The sequence below is a fragment of the Oryctolagus cuniculus genome, chromosome 19, assembly GCF_051225735.1.
Source record: "Oryctolagus cuniculus isolate XC-2025 breed Fujian yellow rabbit chromosome 19, ASM5122573v1, whole genome shotgun sequence".
Lineage (NCBI taxonomy): Eukaryota > Metazoa > Chordata > Mammalia > Lagomorpha > Leporidae > Oryctolagus > Oryctolagus cuniculus.
The window spans coordinates 48,959,543-48,984,992 of record NC_142885.1 but is presented as its reverse complement, the minus strand read 5'-3'; the positions used below and the strand labels follow the sequence as shown (position 1 = coordinate 48,984,992).

General features: G+C 43.4%; 1 long non-coding RNA gene across 1 annotated transcript in view; it reads left to right on the top strand.

Moving 5' to 3' along the window:
• Positions 1–1,347: 1,347 nt before the first annotated feature.
• The window catches only part of LOC149120588 (uncharacterized), a 45,225-nt gene continuing 21,122 nt past the window's right edge, over positions 1,348–25,450 (top strand). Inside the window, exons 1-2 of the long non-coding RNA XR_016226138.1 lie at positions 1,348–1,660; positions 12,155–12,310. This is a non-coding gene — a long non-coding RNA (uncharacterized LOC149120588). The remainder of the gene's footprint in view (positions 1,661–12,154; positions 12,311–25,450) is intronic.

The following is a 25,450-nucleotide window of genomic DNA, read 5'->3' as shown; positions in this document are numbered from 1 at the left end:
ATGGGCATGCCGAAAATGTCCACAGTGACCTCAGATGCTTCCTTTCTGTATTCTGTCTTGCTTTGTGGAAGACACGATTTGGTCTATTCCCGACATGATCCATACTTTAAAGGCAGGGCTAGACTGTGGAGGGCGGGGACTGGGAAGCAGAGCTGTGTTCGGGGGGAGAACTCTGTAGATCACAGGTGTTTCAAGTGCTTGTGGGAGTGGGTACGTAAGCGTGTGAATATGTAAATTCCAAAGACTTCCTCAGCAGCGCAAGTCATAGATAATGCCGCGCAGAATGTTTGTAAGGAAGAAGGGAATGACTGGGTACCAAAATCTTTTCTAAGACCGAGTTAAACTCTTTCCAATTCTGGGTTAATCGGGTAGGTAATGCATATAATACCACATTCTAAAAAACCTCTAGTAGTTGGCCGTGATGTGGTATTTTATTTATAGCTATGTCTTCCCTTTTGAATTTCTTTACTTTTCTTGAAGATCATATTTATTTATTTGATATTGAGAGTTACACACAGAGCAGATGAGAGCGAGGCAGGGAGGGTGGGAGGGAGGGAGGGAGAGAGTGAAGAGAAGTCTTCCATCTGCTGGTCCATTACCCAATTGGCTGCCATGGGCGGAGCTGAGAGTGTCTGATGCCAGGAGCCAGGATCCTCGCCGGGATCTCCTCCTGGGTGCAGAGGCACAAGGACTTGGGGCGTTGTCTTCTGCTGCCTTCCCAGACCACAGCAGAGAGCTGCATCGGAAGTGGAGCAGCCATACTCGAACCGGCGCCCATATGGGAAGTCGGCACTGCGGGTGGTGGCTTTACCCGCTACCTCACAGTGCTGACCCTCCCGGAAGCTGTTCACCATGGGATCCAGCTATCTGCTAACACGCCTGGGAAAGCAGAGGGAGACGGCCCAAGGACTTAGGCCCCTGAACCCAGAATGGAGCGCCGGCTAAAGTCCCTGGCTTCTGTCCCAGTCCCGGCCTTTGTAGGCACCTCGGGGGTGAACCCCCAGATGGATGATCACTCAGAGAGAGAGAGAGAGAGAGAGAGCGCGAGCGAGCTGGCGATGCCCCGTGAACTTCTTCTCTCCCCACGTGGCAGCAACGAACGGGCAGCGCAGGGCCAGGCAGAAGCGAGGAGGCAGAAGGCAGGAGCTCCATTGAGGACTCCCACGAGGCAGGGAGCTGGGGTCCAGAGAACCTGGGCCATCAGCGTCTGCGACCCTGGTCACAGCCTGGAGAGGCGGGACTGGAAGCGGCCTTGGGCCTTGGGGCTTGGGAAGCTGGATGCAGCAGTGTGCAGGTGCGTCCTGGGTTGCCATGGTGACGGCCCGTGGGGAGTGCGCCTGCGCCTGTTACTGTGACCCGGAAGTGCACCTGCACGCAGCCTGGCGCCGACTGCCCCGTGGGGCTCCGCTGGGAGTCAGCGCCGCGGGTCCTCTCCGGCTCCAGAGCCTGCCCAAGCCGTGAGGAGAGGAGCCGTCCTCGACGCTGCTGGCCGAGCCTGAGGGAGAGCCAGCGTCCCCAGGGTCAGGCCGGATCAGGAGAGGCTGCGCGTCCGAGGCTTCCGTGCCGTTTCCCAGGCGCGTTGCTCTTCTTTGGCCCCTTCTGGAAGCAACGGCCTTCGCGGACAACAACTGACCCGGCAGCTGACCGGACCCCCTTGGAGGTGAGTGACGCGCGGCTGTGGCGGTTACCCGCTGGGCGTCTTGGCTGGCCGCGTGCCTGTTGCTCTTGGGTCCCGAAGGCGCGGGTGGGGTCGCGGTCGTGCTGTGCGGACAGTCTGGAAGGGTCCCCAGGGTGCGAGCAGCTGGGCGAGAGCAGAGGTGGCTCGGTCTCCTCCCGGAACGGCCCCGCGTTCCCGTCTGTTTGCTTTTTGAGGGCCCAGCCGCCCTGCTCTAGACGTCAGAGACTGTTGATGGGAGGAAGGAGAGCGAAAGTGCGTGTCTGTTTCCTGGTCTAGGAGGCCAGTTTCGGGTTCCTCGCGTTGTTTGTGACGTTCGTGCTCTGTGGGTTTTTTCATGAAAGAGCCTCGTCAGGCCGAGGTGTACGTTCCGTTCCTGATGTGATGATTTGTGTTTTCGTATCGCAAACGTCGTGGAAGTTTTTGTGAACTAGGTTTTCTGTGTCTATCGGAATAGTTTGTGGGCTTTCCCCATGTGCATTCTGTTCTTGGATAGATTGATTTTGTAGGGTAGCCACCCTTGCATTTCCGGAGTAACTGTCAGTTGCGCACAGTGTGCTAAGCTTTGGTTGTGCTTCTGGATGGCGTCTGGTAATATTGTGTTGAGGCATGTGACAGACACATCCATGACGGATATGTGTGTGGCATTTTCTTCATGATATGCTTGTGTTGGATGTTGGGATAAGGCTGGTCTGATGGAATGAACTGGAAGGCTTTTCCTCTTCATCTCCTTTTTGGAAGGGTTTGCGAATCACGGATTTTAATGATCTTTTCCCTGGGCGTTGTCACTGGTGGAGCCATCTGGTCCTGGACTTTTCTTCTCGTCTGTTTGGTTTGTTTGTTTCGCTTTCCCTGCTGCTACAGTCTCTTTGCACATGGGTGGCTCATTTCGTAGGTCTATTCCAGTTTAGGTTCCCAGCAGCAGTGGATGAGGGTGCCTTTTCCCCCAGTTCCTAAGGCTGTTCTATTATTGATTTTCATTTCCCTGATGGCTATGGATCCTGAGCATGTTTGCCTCTGTTGTTTGTCCATTTAGATTTTCTTCATTGAAATATGCCTGTGGAAGTCCTTTGCCCTTTTCTTTTGTTGCTGGTTTGTTTTTCTGATGTTGAGTTTCTTGATAATTTCTGGCAGTTGATCTTTATCAGTAGCATGCTTTGCAGATAATTTCTCCCTTTCTGTTAGTTGTCTCTTCACAGTGCTGAGTGTTTCTTTTACAGTTTAGAAGCTTCTCTATTTGGTTTGTTGTTGTTGTCCTCTTCTATCTCTTTCTTTAATCCTCTGTGATTCTCAGATATTGAACATCCTTGGTTAATTTTATTCATAGCCATTTTATTTATTCTGTAATTATGTGTACAGGATTGGTCTCAGAAGTTCTTTCTCAGCCATGACCTTGTCTGTGTATAAAAAGGCTGTTGATTTTCTATCCTGCCATTTTACCAACCTGTAGTCTGAGTTTCAATAGTGGAATCTTTTGGATCTCATGTGTATAGAATCATGTCATCTGCAAATAGGGATAGCTGGACTTCCTCCCTCCCAATTTTCATCTGACATTGAGAAATGAATGCAAAAGTACCAACATGATAACATGCTCATGGAAAAAGTCAGCAGTGACCTCAGATGCTATCTTTCTGTATTCTCTCTTGCTTCGTGGGAGACATGATTTGTCCTGTTTCAAACATGATCCATAGATTAAATGCAGGGCTAGACTGTGGAAGGTGGGTATTGGGAAGTAGACCTGTGTTCAGTGGAGAATTGTGTAGATCACAGGTGTTTCAAGTCCTGTGTGACTGGGTACATAAGTGTTGAATAAATAAATTACAAATATTTCCTGGTGCGTAAGTCACAGGTAAACCACACAGAATGTTTTAAGGAAGAAGACAATGAATGGTTACCTGAATGTTTTCTAAGACGGAGTTAAATACCTTTTCAAATTCTGTGTTAATAGGGTATTTAATGCATATAGTCTCAAATTTGACATATGCTCTAGTAGATGGCCTTGATGTAGTATTTTGTTTATAGCTATGTCTTCCTTTTTAAAATTTTTTACTTCTTCTCAAATATCTTACTTAGTTATTTGAAATTCATAGTTACACACAGAGAGGATGAGATGCAGAGAGAGAGAAAGAGACAGACAGACAGTGAGACAGACAGGTTTTCCATCTGCTGGTCCACTCCCTAGTTGGCTGCTATGGCTGCAGCAGAGCGAATCCAAAGCCGGGATCCAGGAGCCTCCCTGGGATCTCCTGCATGGGTGCAGGGGCCCAAGGAGTTGGGCCATCTTGTACTGCTTTCCCAGATCGCAGCAGAGATCTGCATCAGAGTGGAGCAACCAGAACTCCAACCAGCAGCCATATGAGAAGCCGACACTGTTGGCGGTGGCTTTACCTGCTACCCCAACGTGCCAGGCCCTCCCAGAAGCCATTCCCCGTGTGATCCAGCTGGCTGCTAACATGCCTTGGAAAGCAGATGGAGATGGTCCAAGGTCTTAGGCCCGTGAAACCCAGAATGGAGCACTGGATAAAGTCCCTGGCTGCTCTTCCCCGACCTTGAGCACTGAGAGGAACTGGAATGCTGCTGTGTGACAGAGGCCCCCTGCAATTTCTGTGAGCTGTACTGAGTCCCCACGACTCTGCTTGATGTTTCTTTGGTACCACGCTTTCAGAACTGTACTGGCAAATGACTCAGGGGAGAAGGCTGTTCCTGCTCTATTGCTGCCCTGAGCCTGCAATCAAGGTCCACACAAGGCCGATGATAGAAATGTTGCATCCAGAACAGCCCCCTTATAACTAAGGTGACCTCCAGGCCCCACAAATGGATCCTGGATCAGAGGTCAAGACTTTCTGTGCAACTTAAACATTTCCTGCCTTGGGAAGTTCACTGCCCCCACCCCCAGGACATGTTCTGAGCTGCTTGGTCCTAGGTGTAGAGGCTCTGGCCGCTAGAAATGTTGTACTGAGTTGACTTCTGAGTGTTCAGATGCCAGAAAACATGTAACAGAGTTCCTCGGATCTGTGTGACCACTTGGATATCCAACTGTGATCGCAGACACACATGGTGGATTTGAGTGCTACCTCAGGGTGGAGCTGAGTGCTTCCTGCGGGGACTATGGGATCTTGCTGGGATGCCAGGGTGGCACAGCAACCCATGTTGCTCTCGCTGAATCTGTGTGTAGCTTAGATGGTAAAACTGTGTCTTTTCACTAGTATGGAGCAGAGCCTCAAAAGGTGCTGCTGGTGCCATGGCTCAATAGGCTAATCCTCCGCCTGCAGCCCCGGCACCCTGGATTCTAGTCCTGGTCAGGGAGCCCCAGCCGGAACTAGAACCCGGTGTGCTGGCGCCGCAGGTGAAGGATTAGCCTATTGAGCCGTGGTGCCGACCTACAAATCTTTGTGATTGTCTTGTTCCTTTAGTTATTAGGAATAAGTTATTTTGTTGGGTTGAAATTAGCTTATTTGAATTAGTGTTGGATCTTACTTGCTGTGACATAAAGAATTCCTTTATAGATAATGAAAGCAATTTAATGGTGTGGTCTAAAGGAGAAAACAATATTGCTCAAGCTGTTAACACCAGGGGACTTCTTGCTGACTTCTTACAGTGCCCTGCAGACTGTACATTATTGCACGCTTGAGGATCCAGGGGCTGAAGTCTGACCTGAAGTTATTACAGAGAATGCTCCATGTGCAAAAGTCATAAAAAAGCAGAGAAATATAAGTAGCAATAAATGAGAATGCAGAAAAGACTTCTAGAATTGAACTGACCACAAGGTTTGCTGGGATTTTTTGAACAGTATAGCACTAGGTTGTCTGTATTGGGCACCAGATACAATCACTACAGCCTTGTGAAATTAAAAACTCTATGAAGTTCTGCAGAATGGTGTTTGAGACTCACTAATAGGACTCAACATACAAGGAATGCAGATGAGCAGAGCATCTCTGACTTTAACAGTGGCGGTGTGATTGGTCATTCTTTACTTATCCTTTATATTGTGATAGCAACGTTAAAATGCCTTTTGTGTAAAAACCTGAGGAAATGGATGTGAAAAGTCTTTTTGGCAATCTTTTGTTGTCAGTAAATTCACCATCTTAAGTTTATTAGAACTTTTTGAACCCGTGGTACTAGGAACTTGATAGAACTTTGCAGCATTAGAATACAATTTGCTGCTTGCTCGAACCTGAGGGGATTTGGAGCTTACCCAGAATAATTAGAAATGTAGCCTCTATTTGAAGCCTTGGCAAGAACAATAATTTAGGATTGTGGCTGTGTGGCACTGGTAGAAAGTGTTTTTCAGTCCTGAGTTTGGACACCTTGTTTGTATATGACAGAAAAACAGCTTTCAGAAACTTGCTGGCGGATAAGGTATTCATTTCACAATCTGGTGGTTTCATTGCTTTTTTTCTAAAGGTTTTATTTTCCCTTCAAGTGCTGGCATATTCATTTTATCAAAGCTGGCATTTTCTCATCTTTAAAAGTAAATCTTGAGTATGTGCTAGGGTATACACAAGCATGTTGTGTGAGCATAATTACAAGGATGAACTGCTTTGCTTTTGAGTGGTAATGGACCAACCCTTGGTGTGATAAGAAACATAGTTTTTATTCTATCTTGTGGTTCAAAGCCTGCTTACTACTGCTCCTGATCAGAATCTTAGTCCTTTTTGTCAAACGGGTTTAGAGTCCAGCGCGCCTTTTTATCCACCTTCTCTCTGAAAAGCAGTGGGAGATAGGGCAAATTTTTACAAATGGATGTATTTATTTGTGAGGTAGAGTTACAGACAGAGGTCTTCCATCCACTGGTTCACTCCCCAAATGTTTACAGTGGCCAGAGCTGAACCGATTCAAAAACTGGAGCCAGGAGCTTCTTTGAGGTCCCCTACATGGTTTCAGAGGCCCAAGAATTTAGGCTATCTACTGCTGCTTTCCCAGGCCATAAGCAGAAAGCTGGATTGGAAGAATAGCATCCGGGACACGAACCTGCACCCACAAGGGATGCTGGTGCTGCAGGCAGAAGCTTTACCTACTTTACCAGTGTTGGCCCACAGAGCTACTTTTCAAGTCAGAGCATTTGATTCTAATTCTGCATTCTGAGGACAAAACTTAATTTCTCCATGCCCTAGTTTCATCTTCTGTGAAAGCCAAAGTAATTCTTAGAGAGTATTCGTGGGTGTAAGTTAAATGTAATGCATATACGTGATGACCTCTTTAGACTTAACAGTGTTGTAAAAATGTTTCTCAAAGGACATCATGTTAAGTGAAAATAAGCCACTTGATATTTAATAACGATTTCAGCATATTTCAAAAGGATAGGATGTTAAGTGGAACAGGCCAGACAGATAAATACTTCCCATTATCCCTCAGAAGTGGAAGCTAAAAACCTCAGTTTGAACACAAACGATGTTTACTCGAAGATGGGTGGTGGGGATAGAGGGAGTTGCATAACACACATCAAATTACAGTTTGATCAAAAACCCCCTCCCTGGTGTTCAGGCATGGCTGGCTGACTGTATTTCACAGTAACCCATTATGGGTTACATGAACAAGCAGAATAGGGCAGTTTCAGGACTCCAGTATCCAAAAAGCGATATCAGGCAAAGGAATGTTGGTGACCCTGATTTGATCAGTAGACATTGTATATGCATTTGGAAATGTCACACTGTAGCCCATAAAGATGTATGATTATTATTAACAATAAATTAATGTCAAAATTCAAGGGTTTGTAAAAATATTTTTAAATATTTATTTATTTATTTGAAAGTCAGAGTTACACAGAGGAGAGGCAGAGAGAGAGAGAGAGAGAGAGTGTTCTTCCATCTGCTGGTTCACTCCCTAATTGGCTGCAATGGCTGGAACTGCGCCAATCTGAAGCCAGGAGCCAGGAGCTTCCTCCGGGTCTCCCACGTGGGTGCAGAGGCCCAAGGACTTGGATCATCTTCTACTGGTTTCCCAGGCCATAGCACAGAGCTGGATCAAGTGGAGCAGCTGGGTCTTGATCCAGTGCCTATATAGGATGCCAGCACTTCAGGCCAGGGCGTTAACCCACTGCACCACAGCTCCAGCCCCTAAAAGATTTTTTTGAAAGGCATAATTACAGAGAGATGGGGAGAGAGAGAGAGAGAGACAGAGAGAGAGAGAGAGGGAGGCAAGAATTGAGGGAGGGTGTGAGGGAGAGGGGTATCTTCCATCCTCTGGTTCACTCCTCAAATGGCTGCCATGACTGGAGCTGGGTGCACTGAAGCCAAGAGCCAGGAGCCAGGTTTCCCATTAGGGGTTGCAGGAGCCCAAGAGTTGGGCCATCCTCTGCTGCTCTCCCAAGCACATTAGCAGGGCGCTGGATTGGAATCGGAGTACCAGGAATCAAACTGCTGCCCATATGGTATGCTGGTACCACAGGAGTCACCACTACACCACAGCGCTCGCCCCTAAGTTCTTTGTTTTGTTTTCGCTTTTAATTCTTCCTATGGCTTTATCCCTGAGCAGAGGATAGGACAAGTGTTCCCAGCCTCATTGGGTCAGGAGTAAATAAAGCCTGAAATAGTGGCTGCATTTGTTCATCTGGAACTTGATACCAGAGCCCAGAATTTTAGTTTTATAAATATTGAAAATGTTTGGCTCTAGAGTTTAAATGAAGTTTAGCATATTTTTTATTATTCTGAATGTGATTTACTTGTCCCTAAAGTGTGCACATTACAAAATTTATGATTTAGAAAGTGGAAGTTGAAAAAAAGAAAGTGGAAGTTACCCTCAGTTTTATTTGGAGATGTCCAAGGCACTGCTGACAGTTTTGTGTGCCCCTTTACAGGTGATTTCCCTGCATTAATAAAAGTGTGTGTGTTTGTGTTTGTGTTTGTGTGTGGAGGGGTATTTGTATGTGTACAGTGCTCACATGCACATAGAAATGACTTTGTGCAGAACTGTGCTCTTAATAGGATGGTTTTCCATCTTCTCTTTTATACTTGCCAGTATAGTAATTTTTGTATCATTATAAACATATAGATCTAATTCTCTTCAGTGGCTGTATAAGATTACATTGTATTCCAACATAAGTGGTTGCTGTTTTGTGTGAGAATTCTGATTTTTCACCATGAAAACAATACTGCAGTGAGAAACCTGGAATATCCATACCCTGAGTATCCCTGGAACTGCTCTTTTGATGACCTGTGTTATTTGAGAATCACTAGGTCAAGTACAGTCCTGTTGAAAATGTTGCTAGGTCCTTCTAAATTATCCTCCAGGGTTGCATCCATCTACACTTCCACAAACAGTGAGGTAAATCTCCTGTGCTTTCATCAACACCAGGTTTTATAATTCACATTCCTTTCAGTGACACATCTCTGCTTTAGCACAAGACATCTGGAAGGGGAGAGCTGCCCTTCCATCACTGCCTGTTGGCACACCAAGGGCAGGCAGTGTAGAGGAGTCTGTTAAAGCTAACAGGGAGGTGAGCATCTGTTAAGCTGGAAACAGAAGTGTTTGGCTTCCATTCCTGTTTATTAATTCAGATAATGTTTATTGAAGGCTGTTACTGACCATGGACCCTGAGAATAGCTTGATAAACAAGACCATGGTCTGCCTTCATGAGCTTGCATTCCAGAGTGGGTCAGCCTTGAACACATCCAGTAGGATATAATGTCAAGTATGGTGAAGACTTCAGATGAAAAATAAAGCAGAGAAAAGGACAAGGGAGGAGGTGTGTGTGGGGAGACCAGGTGCAGGAAAGGATGCCATTCGGATGGTCTTGGAAGGTTCTTTGCTGATGGGACTCTTGAATAGAGACCCACGTGCAGTAAAGCCTGAGCCCCATGATAACCTGTAGAAGGCCCCATCCAGCTGGGTCTGGCAATAGCAAGTACAGAAAGCCTGAGAAAAGAGCTAGTTAGGCAGGTTCCAGAAGAATCCCGGGAGCTGCACTGACTTTTGATTTGCTAGAGGGAGATAATTGAGCTACCTACTTTCTTTGTCAAATGCTACGTTAAGGCAAATGAAACTGTGAACCTCATGTGTGTGTCTTTGAAAGAGTGATGCTGTTCATGTACAGTAGCACTTGAACCACTAGAACGCAGCATCTGAACCACTAGACAGCAAGTCTCTGTCAGCATTCTGTAGAATGAAGTGGCGTTGCATGCCAGCTCTCTCCCTACCACAAGGCTGACTTTGTTGAAATTTACACAGGTGTTGAACAGACCTCCGCACCTTCAGTGTAGATAAGACTAGAGCAGTGCACTCTTGTGCCTGACTTCCCTTTGTTCTGCGTCTATGTGTTGTACATTATTAAATGTGCTTTCAAAGCTCTGGTGCTCACAGCTGAAAATAAAGTAAGTTTGGAGGACAGTCACAGGCAGCACTGTCCACTCAGCAGGTCAGGTAGTTTCTGCTTAACCATTGTACCAGATGCCCTACTGCACCCATTATTAACTCTCTTCCTTTCAGAGTTATTAGCTGTGTTATAAAATTTCTAGATTTCTGGGTAGTTTTGTAAATCTTAAAGTAAAAAATAAGAGCATTTGTTGCCAGCATTGTGGCTTAGGTGGTAAAGCCACCGCCCGTGATGCCAGCATCCCATATGGACACTGATTCAAAGTCCCAGCTAAACTTCCAATCCAGCTCTCTGCTAATGCACTTGGGAGGGCAGCACAAGGTAGCCCAAGTGCTTGGGCTCCTGCATCCACGAGGGAAAGCCAGAAGAGGCCCCTGGCTCTTGGCTTCAGTCTGGCACAGCCCTGGGCATTGTGGCCATTTGGGGAGTGAACTAGTGTATGGAAGCCGTTTCTCTTTCTCTGTCTCTCCCTCTCTTTCTGTAAGTCTTCCTCTAAAATATATGAAATGTTTTAAAACAAGAACCTTTAACCATTCAAAGAAAGCCTCAAGTAGAAAGAAAAAGAATCTTGCAGACCCACAGTACTCACTGACCTAAAACCTTGACTGAAATTTTTGTTGAAGTTTGCTGATAAAGTGTTCCCCAGAAATGACACATACTGACTTGTGTGAGGTGAGCTGTAGATATTCTTGAAACTGTAAAAATCACTTCTGCTAGTTTTTACACGATGTAGCTGTTATACTCATGAGCTACTTGAGAGCTGTTGGGTAGAGATGTTATTACTGGCAAAGTGGTCACACTGCACAGCTCCCGTGGGCACCATTGCACTCTGTGACTGGCATTTCCAGGGCTGGTGCTGTGCACACTTGGGAAGTCTTACCCACAGGTGGTGTGGTATCTGCACAGTGTCTGCATGATGGTTCTCTTTTAATTTAGATGGTTGGCAGGGTTCCGTTAGTCCACAGTCTCTCAACTTGTGACTTTTCAATATTGCTCCCTCACATGTTTTTGAGTCCCCTCGGGGGTTGGGGGAATAGTTGGGGCCCTGAGGGTTTGCCCACTTTTCTAGAGACAAGGATAGGCCTGACCTTGCCTCCTGGAACTTTCTCTGAGTTAGAAACCTCTTAGAGTTATTCTGCAACCTTGAAATTTTGTATTTAATGGTGGATCTTTAAGCAGGGGTATCTTATAAACATAGTGCAGCAATCATAGACTTATTTTTATTATTCTTTTAGTAAAGAGGAGGGAGTAAAGCATTATTGGTCAGTGCACATGGTGCTTAATGTGGAATCTGGAGGTGGAGATGGTGTTTTCTTACTTATATACAGTTCATGATTTCCAATTATCGCCAAGAGGTAAACACTAGAATTAGGTCTAGGCTGTGGTTCTAGCTGGTATGCCTCTGTATTAAATTTCATCTCACATGTGTTTGGCATCAAGATTTCCAGCTTTCCAAGGCTGGCCACAAACTTAAAGCAAGGGTCTAAACCAATTGTTAGAGGAAAAGATAGAGCAGTGGTAACGATGATGCTAAATGAATCCTTTGTGTGATATCTGACACCTCATCATCTAGTTGAAATATCATGTGTTTTCTTGTTTACTGCAGTGAAAATAATTCTGACTTACCGGAACTATACATTTGCCTTCCTTCCACATATGAGACAATCTGTTTCTGAATCATTGGACTTCTAAAATTCTGTGGGTAGGGGCTAGTGTTGTGGTGCAGGGGGTTAAGCCACCACCTGCAATGCCAGTGTTTTCTTTCTGTAATCCAGAGGTTGAAAAACAACCACCACTCCCAATGCATGAGTCATATGAAAGCAATTTCACTTTATTTAACACTCTGAGAAGAAAAAGCAGCTGAGTATATACGGTACCCAAAGAGAAAAACTCTGTCAAATTTTAAATGGAATGGTGGAATAATTTCCATGACAAAAGTGAAACAATCAACCTGTGGCCCCACCGCACTGGAGCCTGGCCTCACTTCCTACTTGGGACTGACAGTAAGAGCTCAGGAGAAGCCTGGAGCCATACCTGCTGTGCAGGCCTGCGTAGGCTTGGTCTTTGTTTCTGATTGGACAATCAGAACTGATGCATGCCATTGACTTCTGAGTTTATAAAAAGGGTGCTCAGTGCTGCTGTTTGCCTTTTCTCTTCTTGGTGTCCAGCATCATGGAGTTCTTCATTGGAACGTGTGCTAAGCCCTGGCACTAAGAATAAGGAGGTGAGCAGCCAAGAACAACACTGCAGCAAGGGCCGGACTGCTGGCGTCGGGGAGTGGCAGTGGATTCCACAGGACCCTCAGGTTTGACCATCCTCACCTGGTGAGTCTTCTTGAAATGCTTGTGCATATCATATGCCAGTCCTGGACACAGGCAGGGGACACTTGGGCCTTCAGGAGCCAGGGGGAAGGAAGAAAAAATTGTGTATTATATTGTCCATTATAAATTGAATGTTATATATTGTTATAAATTTTTACTATATATTATAAATTTTATATCGTATGTTCTAAAGAGATTTTAAATTGTATATTGTAAAACATACATGTGCTCGGAGGTATCACATAGAGTTCCAGGAGGTGTGAGCCTACCTGGCTGAATTCTGATGCCAGGATGGGTGAACCAGCAGGTGAGTCATCTTCTTTTGGGTGGGCAATTAAGATGCCCAGTGACTGTGTTAATTTCCAGGTCTCTTGTTTTATTTTCTGGGTTTATAGTTCTACTTAGTGTATAGGAGCTGAGAAAATGGATCTGGTCATCGAGAAAGGAAATTCCTGCTCGCAGGATTTGCTTCCTGTTTTTCCTAATTTGCTAAGATAGTTTATCTCAGTTTGCATTGAAGGTTCTGCCACACAGCAGTGATAGCATTGAGTGGTAAACCCAAAAAAGATGGTTGCATATTGTTGTCATTGCCCCACTGAAATCTGATTCTGCCTCTGTGCTATCCAGTGTTTCCCTAATTTTTTGAAAAAGTTCCTGAGGAATACATTGTTATATTGTGTTAATGAATGTGGTTATGTGGGGAGACATATCATGCAAAATTTACATGTCCCAGTCATATTATTGCATTGACTAGGAGTATGGGGACTCCTAGTCAGAGGATGGCACCGAAATTTTTAGAAGTCAGCATTACTTCCTAAGTATATTTGTTGCAGTTATAAAACTATTAAGGTTCTGAATAACTCAATACAGGTTCTTTTTACTTCTACATTAGATTTTGAAATATGAAATATTGAAATCATTTGGATTATGATATGTTTAGAGCATTTTTAGGTCTGAGAAGGCAGGGGCATTGTTTCTGCACAGTATCCACAATGGTTGCCACGTAATTGGTTCTAAAACTTTGGTTGATGAAATGAAATCCCTATTTGTCCCTGTGTTTTAAACAACACAAATTTTCAAAATCCGTAGGTATTGTGTTTTGTGGTTTGGTTCTTACAGTATGTGGTGAATGAAGTCTGCCTTCCTTCTGGTTAGCAGTTACTAGTGTTGACACCCAAGGGTCATTCCTTGAACCTCATCTTATGAGATGCTGACCAGTGACTACTCAGAAACCACCCCTTGATGCAAGTCCTCATGGATGTTCCAGTTGCCTCATTATCCACTCTTGGTGTTCCTGTTAGTGCTGATTGTTCAAATCCAGAAGTTGAAATGACCCCATGTTAAAACTAAGTGTTTGTTCACACTGGTCTTCTCATCCTAGACAGCCTTAACTCTGTACTGTGTTTCAGGAAGGTCTTGGCTTTTTCTCCCATCATTAGCTAGACCTGTTTATATTGCCCATGGTTTTCTCCTTTTGGCTATTTTCAAACTTGATCCTTGATTCCATAATTCCTTTCCCTCACACACAACACACCAAGAAACATCTGTTCTTTTGTTTTCACATGCTCCCAATCCACAGATGTTCTCTGATAACAATCACCAGGCATCTCAAAGGCTGGCTGGTCCCTTTTACCCTTCTCAAAGCCGCAGGAATGTGGGAATCTTTTGCTTTTTGCTTTTATGTCTCAATTCCATCACTTTTTCCACACCTCTGCTCCTGTGACCACCATTAAACTTTAGCGTCTCCCACAAAAATCCTAGGCTAGCAATTTCTAGTGTACTACTAAGAAGAAGTTAAAATATAGAAGCTTTCCGGGGAAATTCCAAAATTAGAGTGCTTTATGCCAGACATCTTTAAGATGCTTTTTCTCTGTTTAATGAAAGTCAGATCTATGGGGGAAAACTGGATGGTGAGTTTGCTACAAACAATGCCTTTGTTTCACCTTTATACAGTTTTGTTTGTGAGTTATGTAGGCCTCAATAATTATGAATGGGAAAACTAAAACTGTGACTTGCAGTTCAATATTGGAAATATTTGAAGCTTTCTACTGAAGTGCTATAGTGAGAGAACAGGCATGGAGTCCAGGAAATCCTTCAATGAATTGGTATATGTGTAGTTTTCAGAGTGCAGCTTTCAAAGACATTTAAACTTTGTAAACATTTTCTTTTTAAGGTTTGGCGAGGATTCCACTGTATGTGTATCCCATTTTTCCTTATGGGTCCATCAACAAACATTTGGGTTATTTCCGTATGGTGAAATTGTTAATGATGCTGAAGTGAATGTGGAGGTGCAGACAGTTCTTTGAGATGGTGATTTTCTTTTGGATTCATGGCTAATAAAGGTTGTTCCTTTTTAGATTTTCTTTGAGGAACTTCCATATTGCTTTTCCTAATGGATGGTACAGTTTACATTCCCTCCAATACTGTGTGTTCTGTGTGCTCTACATTGTGCCCAATACTTATCTTTTAACTTTTTAATAGTAGCCGTTTAACAGATATGAGATAATAACCATTGTCATGTTGATTTGCATTTTGCTGATGATAGCAATGTTCAGAACTTTTTCACATACCCACTGGGTACATTGTCTGTCTTTGTTGGAAAACATTGATTGAGTCCTTTGTCCTTTTGTAATTGTATTCTTTGCTTCTTAGTGTATGCATTCCCTGTATTACTTCCTTGATCACACATATGGTTTGTTAATATTTTCTCCTATTCATTGGTTTGCCTTTTCATTTCATTGATCTTTGCTTTATTGCTTTACTAGTTTGTTGTAGTTTCATTTCCTTTTGTTTGCTTTTGCTCTCTGTTTTTAATTAACACATAAGCAACCGCTCTTGAGGCTAATGTCAAGGAATTTTCTATTTTATAAGTTGTAAGTGTTCAGATCTTCTGTGTGGACTTTCAGTTCATTTTGAGTTGATTTTAATATGTGGTGTAACAATGATGCAGTTTCAGTTTTGGACATGTGGTTATCCAGGTTGCTTTTGTCTCAGATGTGGGCCTTTATGTCCAGTGACTGCATGTTTGGTAACCCTGGTGGGCCAGGGTTCCCAGTGTCTTCATTTGGATCCCTTAAACCAGATGCTGTGGCTGGAGTTGAGGAGGAGCTTGACATGTGTGGTGATTGGGGAGTAGGAGTCCATGCAGTGATGGGGTCAAGACAGGGTACTGTGGCCTCCTCCTCTGGAAGCCAGGGCTATATGAGGGTATGTCCCAAAAGTTTTTTGAAGGGTAGACATTTGGCATAGTGGGAAAGACAATGCTCAGGATACCAGTGGCAGCCCGTGATGGCTTAAGTAGTTGGATTCTTGCTACCACATTGGAGACCATCTCCCAGCTTCAGCCTGGGTCAGATCAGCCCTGCGTATTTTGGGCATTTGGGTAATGAACTACTAGATGGGTGGTGTCTTTATCTTTCTCTCTCTCTCTCTCTCTCTCTCTCTCTCTCTCTGCTCCTCCCCCTTATTGATTGAAATATTAAAACTAGGAGGAAACATAGACACGGATGATTATTGCAGTAGCATTAGATTATTGAGTAATTTCCTAGAATCATACAGGTGGATGTTTGTAGCTCACAGTAATCCATTACATCTGTTATTAGAAAATGAAATAAAGGTTAGCTCAAGGCTCTATCCATAAAATAATGTCGAAAGATTAATGTAGATTTGATCAGTACAAATTTTATATGAGTATTGAAATGTCACACTAGCCCATAAATCTGTACAACTCTTGTTGATAAAATGTAAGTAAAAATAGCAGCATGTTACTTGGTGTATAAAGTTAAGGGGTTTAAATGATTAATGTCACAACTAATATTATGGTATTTGAAAATGGTTAATTAAGACAAGCAAAACCAGAACCTGTAAATAACTGAACTGTTCTTTCTTGTCATGCTCATTCGAAAGGCTACTATGCTGTGTTTTAAGTTGGGGATGGATATTTATTTTAGATTGTTTCCTCTAATTAAGAAAAATGGTAGTATGTTTTCATGTGTATGTGTAATTGAATAGCATCAGAGCAATACAATGAGTAGGAGATAAGCTTTTTTTCATATTTGGGATTTTACTGTTTTTTGAGAATCACTGCGGAGCCATTTCAGTTTGCACACTGTTCTTAACAAACCAAAAATTTAAAAAGTGAGGGCTTCCAAATGGTAGAGTTAGAAACGTGCCAGGGGATTCCAATTCAGTCCCATCAAGGTGGCACGTACCAATGCCATCTGACTAGTCCAAGTGATTAATTTCAGTTCACAGTTGACCCTGATAGATCTAAGAGTCAAAGGGATCACATAAACAAGACTAGTGTCTGCTGATACTAACTGATAGAATTAAAAAGGGAGAGAACGATCCAACATGGGAAGCAGGATACACGGCAGACTCATAGAAGGGCAGATGTCCTAAACAGCACTCTGGCCACAGAATCAGCCCTTAAGGCATTTGGATCTGGCTAAAGAGCCCACGAGAGTATTTTAGGCATGGAAAGCCAAGACACTCTGGCCAAAAAACAGACAAACAAAAAAACACAAAAAACAACAACAAATGAAAGATCTCTGCAAGTGAGTTCCCAGTGGAAAGAACGGGCCATCAAAGAAGGAGGTGCCTTTCTCTAAAGGGAGGAGAGAACTTCCACTTTTTTTTTCTTGGGGAATTTAGGATTATTCTCTCATTCTGTAAAACATGTCATTGGTGTTTGATAGGAATTTCATTTATTTTGTAGGTTGCTTTAAGTAATATAGGTATTCTAATTATACTAATTCTTCCAATCCATGTATAGGTTATATTTTTCCATTTTGGGAGTCCTTGATGATTTATTTCTTCAGCGTTTTAGAATTTTCATTGTAGATATCTTTCACTTAATCGGTTGCATTTATTCCTAAATGTTTTATTTTTGTCCCTATTGCGTATGGGATTAATTGTTAGATTTCATTTTTGGCAAGCTGGTAATTAGAATATAAAAAAGCAACTGTTTCTGCATGTTGATTTGTAACCTGTAACGTCACTGAATTGGTTTTTTATCTTGAACCATTTTTTGGTGGAGTGTTTACATTTTTCCATGCACAACATCATGTATTCTACAATGTTGTTGAATTCAGTTATTGTTAACAGTTGTGTTGAGGAATATGTAATGTCATAAATATAAGAACATGTCAAAAATGCTTTAAGGTTACCTGTGGAAAATTTCTCTGTCGTTTGCCATATGGGAATTAGAGTAGTACCTGGTAGACTTGTGGACTGCCATTGCTAATGGGTGCATGCACCCACACAGCTTCCAGTGGGCTGCCTCTATGGTCCTCCAGGGCTCATGGTCTGTTAATAGGATCTGGCTGGCCTTCAGTTGTCACCTAGCATCCACCTGTGACACTATGTTGAGGACATCATTTCAACTGATAATCAAGAGGAGGAGGAAAAATGGGCCTCGAACATCAGCAACTGACTTCTTGACCGAGTGGGTGTGGACCTTAGTTCCACACGAGATGAGAGCTTGCAACCTCAATATTTTGGTTTATCACTGCTTTCCGTGTCCCTCCACAGACTCCCAGTGAGACAGTGAAGCTTCTTAAGGGAAGGCCTATACTCAAGGTTGTGTGCAGAGTGTTGCTGGCAGCAGCATCTAAGTAACATGTTCTCATGGGATCATTTCAGACATTGGCACCTCCACCTGGGTAATGCAGAGTCTTGTGTGCTGTGGGATGGTGAGTCTGGATGCACCAGATGACTGCTGGCTGCCCCTCACATGCTGCCAAGTACCACCCACGACATGGTTAAAAAAGTTGATGCCTCATCTGCAACTGTCTCAGGTGGTGAAGTGCTGTATCTCAGACACCAAGGAAGTCCACACAGATGTACCCACCTTGCTGTGGATGGAGACACAAAGCCTGCTCAAAGACTGGACAGGGCCATATTGAGAAGGGCAACCTTGCTGTGTTCCTGACAGGATGTAGTCTATAAATCACCAGGCAACAGAGTTGGCAGCTGGCAGCTCTCACTGAACTACATCAAGTTCCTGTCCAACTTGTCTGGAAAGCACAAACAGATGGTGTCATGTTTGTGCAGAGGGTGAACATAAACTGTCCCTTTTTCTGCTGCAGTGGGTGTCCAGAGCATGTGAAACACCACACTACAGCAGGAGCCTCTTTGTTTCAATGGACAGTGTACAATTAAGAACAAAAGAGAGCCACTGAGGCTGTTAGGCATTCTTCAGCGAGTATGTGCAGCCACCACCCCCGAATGGCAAAGCTGCCCCTAGGACAGTCCCAAACAATCTGCCTTGGACCCAGTGGAATTATTTATTCACTTACTTAAGCATTATTCATTATGTTTCATTGAAAGACAAGAAAACAGATTTCCCATTGGCTGGATCACTCCACTTGAGTGGCAAGGGCCCAAGTATCTGAGCCATCCTCTGTTGTTTCCCAGGGTATGCATGAGCAGGAACCTGGATTTGAATGCGACAGGTATTGATCCTGGATACTCTGTGATGGGGTGCTGCCACCAAAAATGATGTCTTTAATTGCCATGCCAAATACAGTGAATTGAAGCCTTTATATTCTGATTAGAATGGCAGTGTGAGATAGAGAAAGATGTTTCCATCTGTTGACCTCATCACCAAAGCCTGCAAACATTATGGAAGTGCTAGGCCAAAGTCAGAAGCCAAGAACTCCATCCAGTTCTCTTATATTGGTGGAAGAGACCTAAGTAACTGACGCAATGCCTGCTCTCCATCAGAGTGTGCATTAGCAGGAACCTGACTGCAGGAAGATTATACTGAAATCCAGGCGCTCTGATATAGGACATGGGTAAACCAAATGGCATCTTAACAACTCTGTCACAGTTCCTTGGCCATTGTTATATATTAATGATTTTTTGTTTGGAAAAAAATATTATTGAGGGAGAGACAGATCATCCAACCCACTACCTCACTCTCCAAATGGCTGCAAAGCTACAGATTAGCCAAGGTGAAGCCAGGAGCAGGATCTCCATCATCTTCTCCTACATAGGTTGCAGAGGGCTGAGATCTTCCGACATCACCAACTGTCTATCCATGCACCTTAGGAGGAAGCTGTACTGGAAATAGAGTAGCTGGGGCATGACCCAGCACTACAGTATGAAATGGAAGCATTGTTATCTGAAGCCTTACCTACTGTGCCATAGCAAAGAGCTGGATGGGAAGTGGAGCAGGTGGATCTTGAACCAACACCCACATGGGATGCTGGTGCTTCAGGTCAGGGCATTAATCCGCTGCACCATAGCACCAGCCCCACTATTTACATTTTCATTTAAAGGCCAACAATGCACCTTTATGAGACTTCAAGTGGGCTGCTTCTATGGTCCTGCAGGACTCATGGTCTGTTAACAGGCTCTGGCTGGCCTTCAGTTGTCACCTAGCATCCACCTGTGACACTATGTTGAGGACATCGTTTCAACTGATAATCAAGAGGAGGAGGAAAAATGGGCCTCGAACATCAGCAACTGACTTCTTGACCGAGTGGGTGTGGACCTTAGTTCCACACGAGATGAGATCTTGCAACCTCAAATTTTTGGTCTATATTTTGAAAAAGGAATTCAGAAAAAATCCTCAAGAAATCCACATATATCTCCTTTTCCTCAGTGATTCGGTTTCAACCAAGGAAGCCCAGCACATTTTCACCTTCTGGTAACACCAATTTCCTCACCTCTAGTGAACCCTAAGACCCACTTATCTCACCAGTCACCCACAAGGATGCACCTTGGTCAGGCACATCCAAAGAAAAAAACTAAGGACTACTCTGTGGATAGTTTTTGGTTCTGAGGGTCACATGGGTAAAGGACTTCAAATTAGCTTTGAGCTATTAGTGACACTACTGTTTGACTCACAGAGAGTTTGGACTACCTCCCTCAGCATCATGAGCTGGGTCCTTGCCTCCAGCCACTGAGAATCTCTGGTTAAATGGAAGTGGTATTTCAGAGACCAAACAAACCCACACCCTGAGGAGTCTGTGTCCTTAATGAGGATGTCAGACACTTTGTCTATTTGGAGAGCCACCATCAGTCATCTCACATCAGCTACCTCCTTCCAGATACAGGGGTAGTGTCATGTGTCTCAAGGGGTAGAACTTGTGATCATCCTACTTGACATTGAGCAGTCCAGCCACACTCAAGGCCATCTTGAAAGTCACATGTCCACCAATTCTAGGGACATCACCAATTGCTAATGGCCTTTTGTGGCCTCAGACTGGACCATCCATACCCTTACGTTGGAGTACCCCCTTTGGTGGATCACAGCTGATATCTGTGCTACTGGCCTAACCTCCCTGACCAACTCAGCTATTTTGCTTGCCAAAATTCTACTGCCTTTTAATGTAGCAAAACTGCACTATATATTATCTGCATCCTTGCTTTCATTGTGGAGCCTCCCAGGCTTATATGATTTGGGACATCATAGGCCTATCAACTTGGATTTGAGCTTGTAGCTTTCCTGTTGTATCCATGTCAGTTGTGGAATTCTCCCAGAAATGCCTGCTGTACAGACAAAACTGTCATTCCTTCTTCTCGCATGGTTGCATTTGGAGTGGTGATTATTCACATGCTACCTGGCAAGTGGATTTTATTGACCTGCTGTAGCAAATGGCAGGTGCTTACTGTTATGTAAGCCTACACCAGACTTCTCGTTGCTTCTTTGTTAATGGCTGAAATTGTCATCAGATTCTAAGTACTGCATCCCTGGTGCATTAAACATGTCACCAAAAGTATCTGAAATACTTAGTTCCTGTCCATTTGGTGTTTACACAGTGATGGAGTTTCTAGTTCATGTGAAGGGTTTTTTAAAAAAAAATTTGAAATCAATAATTATGCATACTTTAAAGGCTACTGTGTGACATTTTGGTACATGTCTGCAATGTGTCCTGATTAAAAAGGGATGATCAATATTTCCCTTTATTTGTCAGTACTTATGATTGAAGTCTTGGAATTCCTTGTATATGTTCATTCAACACATACTCAGTTATTGTGAGCTATCCTCTCCATTATTCTGTGTAACATTAGAAAGTTACTCCTTGATCTAACTCTGATTTGGTACCCATCATCCAAACTCCTTGCATTTTCCCTCCAATCTCTTACATCCCTTATTAATTATTATGTATTCACATAGGTGTATTTTAAAGATTTATTTATTTTTATTTGAAAAGCTGAGCTACAGAGAGAGGGAGAGACAGAGAGATGTTTTCCTTCTGCTCATTCATTACCCAAATGGCTGCAACAACTGCATCAGAACAAATTCGAAGCCAGGAGCCAGGAGCTTTTTCTGGGTCTCCCAAAGTGGATGTAGGAGCCCAAACAGTAGGGCCATCTTCCATTGTTTTCTCAACCCATAACCAGTGCGCTGGTTCAGAAGAGGAGCAGCAAGGATATGAACTGATGGGTGTCCACATGGGATTCTGGCAACACAGGCAGAGCCTTAACCTACCATGCCACAGCACTGGCCCCTGATTGTTTTAGCTTGTGTTTGTGAGGGAGTGGGTACAGTATTTGTCTTTCTGTGTCTGGATTATTTTCACTTACCTCCAGTTCCATACATCTTGCTTCAAGTGACAGAGTGTCATTCTTTTCAAATGGCTGGATAGTATTCTGTTTCATATATATACAACAAACTCTTGACCCCTTCATCTGATGAACTCTCAACTCAGTTTGTTTGCCAAGATACTATTCCCTTTTAGTGAGACAAAAATGCAGTCTACTTTTTCTGCATCCCTGCCCTCATAGTGGAGACTGTGGTACCAAAATGAGTTTGAACTGCTGGGCATATCTGATTTGGGGACATTGTCCTATTGTGGTACCAGAATGAGTTTCTTGACCCAGGCATATCTGATTTGGGGACATCTTATGGCTGTCATTTTGGATTTCTGATTGTGGTTTTCCTATTCCATCCAACTCAGTTGGAAAGTCCCCCAGGAATGTCTGCTTTGCAGACAAAACTTCCATCATTCCTTTTTCTCCCGTGGTGGCATTTGGAGAGGTGATTACTCTCACATGCCACCTGGCGGGTGGATTTGATTGGTCTGCTGTTGCAAGAGGCAAGTGATTATTATCCTTGATAACCACACCAGACTGCTCCCTGCTCTTTCCCTCATGGCTGAAAATGTGCTTCAAACATGGGACTATAGGTAGGTGAACTGCTTAGTTCCTTTCTGTGGGACATGTACCCAGTGGTGGTGTTGCTGGTTCATGGTATGGTTCTGTGTTATGAAAATTTTGACATTAACAATAATTTCACCTACCTAAGGGCTACAGTATTAGGTCTGGGTGCATGTCTGCAATGTGTCCTGATGAAAAATGAGATAATCAACATTTCCCTTCCTTTGTCAATATTTTATGATGGAAGACTTGGAATTTCTTCTGTATGTTCATATAATACATTCGAGGTTATTGTGAGCTAGTCTTCTCACTGTGCTGTGTAACAATAGGAACTTATTCCTTTGATCTAACTCTGATTCTGTGCTCCTCATCAAAACTCCCTTCATCCCCTGCAGTGGCTGCCATCCTGTATTAATCATTATGCATTTGGGTTTTTAGCTTGCTTATGTGAAGGTTTGCATGTGTTATTTATCTTTCTGTGTCTGGCTTTTTGCACTAAACACGATACCCTCCAGTTGCATACATTTTGCTGCAAAGGACAGGATTTCATTTTTAAAGGGCTGAATAGTATTCCATTTAGTATATACACAAGAAATTCTTGATGTCTTCATCTGCTGGTGGATACGTTGGTTGATTCCATATCTTGGCCATTGTTAACAGTGCTGCAGTAATCATGGTGGAGCAGGTATGTCTTAGATACAATGATTTCATGTCTTTTGGACATATACTGAGTATTGAGATTGTTGAGTCATATGGCAGTTCTATTCTTAGTTTTTAGAAATCTCCACGGTGTTTGCTGCAGGGGTTGTACTCATTTGGATTCCCATGCTCCGTATACGAGAGTTCTCCTTTCTCCATATCCTTGGGAGAATTTTTTACTTTTTCTTTATGATAGGCATTCTAGCATTATGAGGTGATATCTCTTTGGGGTTTTGATTCGCATGTCTTTTTTAAAGTTTTTTTTTAAATTTATTTGAGAGACAGAGTTAACAGACACAGAGGGAGGCACACAAAGGTCTTCCATACGCTGGTTCACTCCCCAGATGGCTGCAATGGCGAGAGCTGAGCCCATCCAAAACCAGGAGCCAGGAGTTTCTTCCAGGTCTCCCACGTGGTTGCAGGGGCCCAAGCAGTTCAGCCATCTTCCACTGCTTTCCAGGCCATATTCAGAGAGCAGGATCAGAAGAAGAGCATCCGGGACATGAACCAGTGCCCACATAGGATGCTGGCCCTGCAGGCAGAGGCTTCGCCTACCGTGCCACAGTGTGAGCCCCTCTTTTCATTTCTCTGATGGCTAGTAATAGTGTTTTGCATATATTTGCTGGCCATTTGTATTTTTTCTTTTGAGAATTGTCTTTTTAGGCTCCTTGTGCCCATTTCTTAACTGCATTGGATGCTTGATTTTGAGTTTGTTGAGTTCCTGATATATTCTGAATATTAATCCTTTGTTGGATAAGTAGTTTGCAAGTATTTTATCCCTTTCCATTGGTTGTTTATTCACTCTATTACTGTTTTCTTTGCTGTACAGAAGCTTCAGTGTTTGATGTAGTCCCATTCATCTAGTTTTACTTTTGCTGCCTGAACTTCTGGGGTTTTAACCAAAAAGTCATTGCCTCTACCACGTTTAAGAGATGTCTCCCTATGTTTTATTCCAGCAAGTTTGTATTTTCAGGTCTCAGTTTTAGGTCCTTGATCCATCTGAGTTGATTTTTATGTGTGGTGAAACGTAGACATTTAATTTCATTCTTCTACATATGTATATCCGGTATTGTCAGCACCACTTATTGAAAAGACTATGGGATTCTCATCAAAAATCATTTAGCTGTTATGTATGTATGTTTGTATTTATGTATTTTTTCTCTGTTTTCGTTGATCTTTGTATCCATCTTCATTCCAGGTTCATCCTATTTTATTTACTAGACCTTTGTGAAATCAGGTATTGTTATGCCCCCAGCTTTGTATAATTTTTCTTGTGTAGGGTCACTTTGGCTGCTCTGGGTCTTCTATAGTTCCTTATGAATTTTAGAATTTGTTGTTCTGACTGTATAAAAATGCCATTGGTATTTTGATAGGACTTGCATTGAATCTGTAAAGTTCCTAAGGAATATGAACATTTTAATGTTAATCCTTCTAATTCATGAACAGAGGATGTCTTTCCAGTTTCATGTGTCTTTGATGATTGTCAGCTTTCCCGCCAGCAGTGACTGTCCAGGACGCTGAAGAAGGGTTCACAGAGGAGACTGAGAAGAATCAGGTTAAATGCTCTTTATTGATACACCGACACTAGGAGGGAAGGCCACTCAGCTGGCTCCAGCGGGCACTAGGCTCTACAGACCAGGAGCTTCTCCCAGCGGGCACTAGGCTCTATGGACCAGGAAGGGAGGCTGAGTAGTGCTCCGATTTACAAGCTCTGAGGGTCTTCTTAAATACACTTATTTAGGGTCAGCGCTGCCTGTGTTCCCTCCCTTTTGGCCCCGTAGTCATGGCAGCAGCGGTTACATAGTTACAACCACTATTTGCTGTTAGGCCATTTCCTCTTGCAAGCTTTGCTACAGTGCAGTTTCTTTCCCTGATAAATGATCAGTTTCGCTCCCTTGTCTTTTTCTTTAAATGCTCTCCTAGCCCTGTAAAGCCCATTGAGCCGTTGGGCCAAAGGGGTGAACATTCTTGAGCATATCCCGGATTGATTTCCAGATCTGAGGTCTTCTTTTTCTTCTTCTTCTTCCATTTCCGGTGGGTTGGGTTCCTCTGGGAAGGCCAGGTATCCCTTGGCGAAATTTTGTCCAGTTGAGAAAGAGGTGCTGTGAGATAGGCAAGCATACAAGGACTATACAAAATATTGCTCCTATTTTAAACCATTTCCAGGATGGGAGCCAAGAGGAAACTGTGTCAGTCAGAGTATTTATTGTCTGTTCCACTGTTTTGACTTGACCTACCTTAAATGCTGCTATATTTTGAAGCTGTATTATATGTAGAGATCTCTTAGTAATGTTAGCCTCAAGATGAGCGGTTGCATTTACCCACTGTAGCCAG